Below are 6028 nucleotides of genomic sequence, written 5' to 3' on the forward strand. Positions count from 1 at the left end.
TCAACTGTGTTTACGTGAATACTCGTCAAAACGGACAATTCAACATCATGTTGTGTGTAATTCTCCATTCATGCGACGCGAGAGAGTACTCGCGCGCTGTGAGAGGCGCTTTCTGTGTGTGTGTGCTTCAGTGTGTGCGCTCAGAAAACCGGACCGAATTGAGTTCTCTCTTGCGTCGTCAGATTTATCCATATGTCTGCTCTTCTCTTACTCCCACATATTGACATTTTTTAATGTTTTATGCGATGTGCAGCAAGTTTATGTTAGCTTATGTCCCGCCAGTTCATATGTACGCATCTAACCTCCGAACCACGCAGCAGATTCGTTCGGAACGAATCTCTTCCCAAATCGTCCCTCCCTAACATTTTCGTCTCGTTTTTATTCGTTGGCGAAAATGTCAATAGATTTATGTCATAGTTTTTGTCATTCAAAAAGAGTTTTAGTTCGTTATAGTATCGTTGTCGTCGGTCAAAAAAAATTTTGTTGACATGAAAGTTATTCGTCAATGAAATTAAAACTGACGGAGACAGAGTCATCCAGGAGGATTTCTCCTGTGTCTGTCTTTATCTCTGTGTATGCGCTGATGTGTGAGCGATTATGAAACATTCAGCTCGGTCGGAGTCACACGCAGGTGGTTGCAGCATTAGCAACTTTTCGAGTCGCTACTTTTCAGAACATAATACGCACCAAAATGTGATTCATGAGGCCCGTTCCTGAGCAGACTGGTGGCTTTGATTATGTGCGGCTTGACATTTCTCTCAGAAGAAACGTAGCGGAGCAAAAAGTGTGAGTTCTCTAGCGTTCCTCATTTACGCCTCTCTCAACCCATCTGTCCACTCTGTCCAGACTCGAGATTTTACTGTCCTCAAATGAGCCGGGCTTATCTTTTAAATGCAGGCGGTCCAGAGGGAGAGTGCTGACCCTTCTGCAAGGACTTTCATGTATAAAGCAATTGTTTTTTATTTCCATGTGTGTAAATCTCGTTAAGAACGTGTCCAGGTTATTTTTCACCCCAAATTCAAAAGAAGAAAAAAAAGTATTTTATGCAAGATTTTTTTTGCATTTTCTTGACAATTAAGCATGTTTGCCCCCATAACTTATTCCTTTATTATTAGGGGTTTTAACGGTACACATATTTGTACCAAAGATTTTCGGTACAGGACTTTCGGTTCGGTATGCATGTGTACCGAACAAATACAGCATTGTTTTAGTCACTGCACGAGTGGAACTTCATTGTGTCGTTACATTTGAAAAGAAACAAAGTCTCATCTTTCAAATTACGTCAATAATTTTTTTTTCCAGAAACTCAAACGCTCTTTGATGTGGCGCGACCGATCCCTGTATAAATGCCGAAGCGTTTGTGTACCGTTACACCTCTATTTGTTATATATAGCAATGATTTATTTTATTTTACTGCTTTTGATTTTGTGATGATCAGAATTATCATCAATAATTTTTAAAAGCAACACGTCTGGATGCAATACAGTAAAAAAATTAATGGGGAAAAAATGTGCTTAATTGTTGTAGTGCAAAATATAATTAATTTTTTTTATATGACTGGGACATGTTTTCATGAGGTTCACCCATATATAGTAGGGCTTGTTTGTGTTTGGTATTGGATCATCCTTGTGTATAATTTTCTGCCTTGGGGAAGGTACACACAAGAAGTGTTTCTGCTAAGCAGCTAGACGGCGTGCAATGGAACGGAGCAGAACACCACAGTCTCTCTCGCGACATGTTTTAGGAACCAGGCTTGTCATCACCATTATTTTGTCCATAATTACGATATTATTACGACATGAGACTCCAGGAACGAAAACCGCAACAAACAGCAGAACACTTTGCAGAATGTTTTAGAAAACAGACACGATGAAATCCATTTATGTCAACCCTGATACATTTTCATGACATCTATTCCAATTTCTCACACCTCCCTTGTCATGAACACTATTCACTTCCAAAACAACAACAACACAGTGAGCCACAGCAAAAGAAAATATAGGTACGATAAGCTTTTTCTCACATGATGTAAGTAACCTTTTTTTGTATAATGTCATTGACAGACCAACTTTTTTGAAGCTTATTTATAGAAATGTGTCTATTGTGTAAACTTTAAGTTTAGTATTTATAAAGAAAAGGTTTAATACTGTCTGTGGATAGGAGAATTAAACGGCAAATACAAGTTTTTACACTAAGCAGCATTACACTGAAAATAGAGGTAACACTTTATTTTAGGGTCTCTTTAACTGGTTGCTTATTAACTTGCATATTACTAGAATATTAGCCATTTATTAGTAGTAATTAAGCACATATTAATGCCTTATTCTACATCCCTAATCCTACCCAATACCTAAACTTAATAACTACCTTACTAACTATTAATAAGCAGCAAATTATGAATTTATTGAGGGAAAAGTCGTAGTTAATAGTGAATAAGTGTTCCCTATTCTAAAGTGTTACCAATAAAGAAGCAAAAACCATAACTGTTACCCCCTTTTTTTAAACAGAGACGTAAAAATGCACTAGCCAAATATTCTACCAAATACTTGTACCAAATACAAATAGGTTGTAATTCATTAATGCTTTGAAATAGAGACCTAAGGTTGGTCTCTTTTTAATGCAGATTATTCTGTAAAGTATTTTTTTTTAAATGCAAGTGTAAAAAAGTTATAGAAGTTTAAGTTTACTGTAAATACAATGTACTGTACTAGAAAAAGGATTTACATAAATATATATATATATATATATATATATATATATATACAATTACAAATATTTTGGAATCTAAATTTGCTATGAAATCAAAGTAATATGTTTAAGTTATGTTTCAAATTTGAATCACAAATATTCCAAAAAAAATGGTGACACCCAAACTACACAGAATTTTTTTTAATGGATTTTCCTGTCACAAATGTATACATTACTGTCACAATATTACTTCACCAAAGATGAAACTCTTGAGTGACTCTTTGAGAAGCCTTTCCGACAGTGTGTTTTGTCAAGATCAGAAAAAGTTTGATTATGAAATATGAGCTGCTGAAAGAATTAAAATACCATTTGCATGGTAACGCAATGTCGAAATAGATTTACAGGATGAATTTTGATAGAGCCCTGCATTTTAGCCTGAGCCCGACGGGCCCCAACTTATTTACGCCCCTAGGGCCGGGCTTCGGGCCAATTTTTGCGTCATATCTCAGACGCGGGCCAGTCATCAGGCCTGTTTTTAGACTTCTTCTTATTTTTATATTTTAGGCATCCATCAGTTATGGTGATGAAAAAAAATTGCCGCGCTGGTGGAAACAACATGAGACCGTGCTACCGCGACTGTCAAGAGCGGCTCTGACAGTGTTTATTGTCCCGCCAGCAGCAGCAGCAGGAAGTGATCCGCGTTCAAAGTTAAATTACTAAAGTAGTAATTTAAAGCTTTCTATAGATATATTTATCATGTCTGTGAGGCAAGTATTCGCTGAGTTTTGGTTCATCATTGTGAAGTGCTCCTGTTCAAGACCGAGACGGCAGAAAATCCTGTTTGTTTTCTATATTTTACAAAATCACAACATTTTGTTGATATTGAGAGTGCACACAAATACATTTCAAATAATGTATTACCACCTTTATGAGCAAAAATGACTGCATATATTAAGTTGTTTCCACTGTTAAGAAAAAAAATGCAAGTGATCGCGTTGGCGCCTCCATGTCCTGTGAAGCGCGCTTTAGCTTCCACTCTCCACACAAACGATTGGATACACGTCTAACAGTGCACATTTATGTGGGTTAAACATTTAAACTAACACAGGGATATGCTTGAAGGGTTTTAAATCTATAGATTTCATTTTAGGCAAGTGGTGATGATGATTTGAGAAGGCTAAATTGATCAAACATTGGCTATGATCAACTCGCTGTCTGCCGCTGGCCGCTTGGCCGATACTTTAAAAACCGAAAACTTGAATTTAACAAACAAAAACTGTTCCAAACATATTTCTAAATGAACTTAATAAAGAAACGAAAAGAAAATAACCACTTTTCCATTAAAAACAAAACCAAACTATTTTAATGGCTGCAACAGCAACTGTGTAATGGGGAAGAGAGAAAAAAGACACAGGCTTTGAAAAGGAGGCTGAGACTTAAAATTCTGTTTCTGCTCTGAACACACCAAAAACGCAGTATCTGAACCCTGAGGCGATTGCACAGTTGCTACTGTATACTCTCAGTGCACTTGAGTGTCCCGCCCCCACACTCTTCTGATTGGACCATTGGTGTAAATCTGACATTGATGCCCTGCGCAACAAAACTTGAGAACTATTTTTAACATGACAAGCCATTTTCTAAACTCAAGAAAGAAAAACGTCAGGACATGATGCAGTGGGAAAGATGTTCATCTGACGCATGTATACGTAAAAGATGGAGTGCTGACTCTTGGGGCTAAAGATGGATTCATAAGGCTTACAAAAGCATTTCAAGCACAGAAACTAAAAATGATTATAAAAAATTCAATGATGTTAATAAGTCATGTGTGCATGCAAACTGAATGTCCACTGGGAATGCATTGATTCTAATGACCCAATAACTGCACATAAACGTTTCTACATCATAATTAGGATTTTACCCAGTGGCTGTTCTGCTCTAAGCTTTGATTAACATGTTTCAATATTCTAAAGCCTTTTTTTTTTTTATTCCGACTTGATGAGGCAAAAAATGTCCAGTGGGTATGTTAAATATATATTTTCTGAAAGCCGATGGGCAGTGTGTGTAATCGAAGCATCATAGAGTCCTGGCTTTTCTACAGCAGATGTGTCAGCGAGTGGCTGAGGTTATTAGCGGGGTTACTTCCCTGCCAGGAAACAGAGAAAGATGACATCTCCACTCTCCTCCCACACAGCTCTCTCTCTCTCGTGCGCACGCTCTTTATCTGCAAGTGTTTTTCCCTCTCACCATGCCCTCTTTATTTGCCGAGAGCTTTGAAATGAGATGGGTAAAATAATAAAAGAACCCCTGATTCTTTGCATAGATGACACTGAAGAGCGGTAATGAGAAGACCTTGGGTTCATTTGGTGCAATTTTTAAGGAAACTAATTTGTACTTCAAATTTGTGCGGTTTGAAAACAGATAAACATTTCATTAGTCAGGCTGCTCTGCAAAACACGCTCCATGTGTTAAAAGCAGTGGAATGAATTCTTTCAGAACGCGTCTCAATAGTCCAGTAACATTTTTGTTAAAAGGCTTTGTTGCTTTGAAACCTAAAAGGGTAAAGTAAAAATCAAACCTCCTCCTGTTGAATGTACAGACTCTGTAGTGTAAAAGAAGCTAAACCTCAGAAACCGGATTAGAGAATCTTTCTGAATTCATACTACAGGCGTGAGTCTGTTTGGACACATCTCCACTGACCTTGAACACCTACATTATAAAAGCTGCTAGTTCCCAGTTCAGTTTCAATAGAGAGGGAGAGAGAGAGTGCTTGTGAAGAGAAAACTCTGCCTGACTGTTAAACCACACACTGCAAAACATGCATATTATCTTTTTTCCATGTGTCATTGACCAGAGATGATTTGATTCACAACCATTCAAACTTTTAGTACCAAGTGATTTTCAGCTGCCCTCTTCCAGAGGCTTTCTATGACAAGACATCTGGACTTCTCTAACACTCTCCTTTGGAGCTCTGGACTTGTTAAAAGGGGAACTATCTTCCCATTTTCAGCTTGGCCACCCTGCATTTTACCCTTCTCCGAGAAGTGTCCTATTCCCAACGCAAGACAAACACAATCAGATGTGTTGAAGACCATACTTGACTGAGTTTTTTTGGCTGACCTGGCCATTTTACATTCTGCTTTGTAATTTGGGCTGTTCTTCTATTATTAGGCAGTTATTTCCTCTATTAAAAAAACCTTCAAAATGATGTAGGATTTGTTGGAATCTGACTGAGATAAAGTTGATGGAGTTAGCAAAGTAAATTTAGATAAAGACCGATTTAAAGTTTTCTGACCTAAAAACGTTGCATCCCCCCCCCCCCCCCCCCCCCCCCCCCCCTTTT

At 37.8% G+C, this 6028-nt stretch overlaps 1 protein-coding gene across 2 annotated transcripts in view; it reads left to right on the top strand.

The window, feature by feature from the left end:
* rngtt (RNA guanylyltransferase and 5'-phosphatase) overlaps positions 1–6028 on the top strand; it is a 132771-nt gene that overhangs the window by 111683 nt on the left and 15060 nt on the right. The gene's annotated exons all lie outside the window — the stretch shown is intronic.

This window comes from Sinocyclocheilus grahami, unplaced genomic scaffold, assembly GCF_001515645.1.
Source record: "Sinocyclocheilus grahami isolate Dianchi unplaced genomic scaffold, SAMN03320097.WGS_v1.1 scaffold519.1, whole genome shotgun sequence".
Lineage (NCBI taxonomy): Eukaryota > Metazoa > Chordata > Actinopteri > Cypriniformes > Cyprinidae > Sinocyclocheilus > Sinocyclocheilus grahami.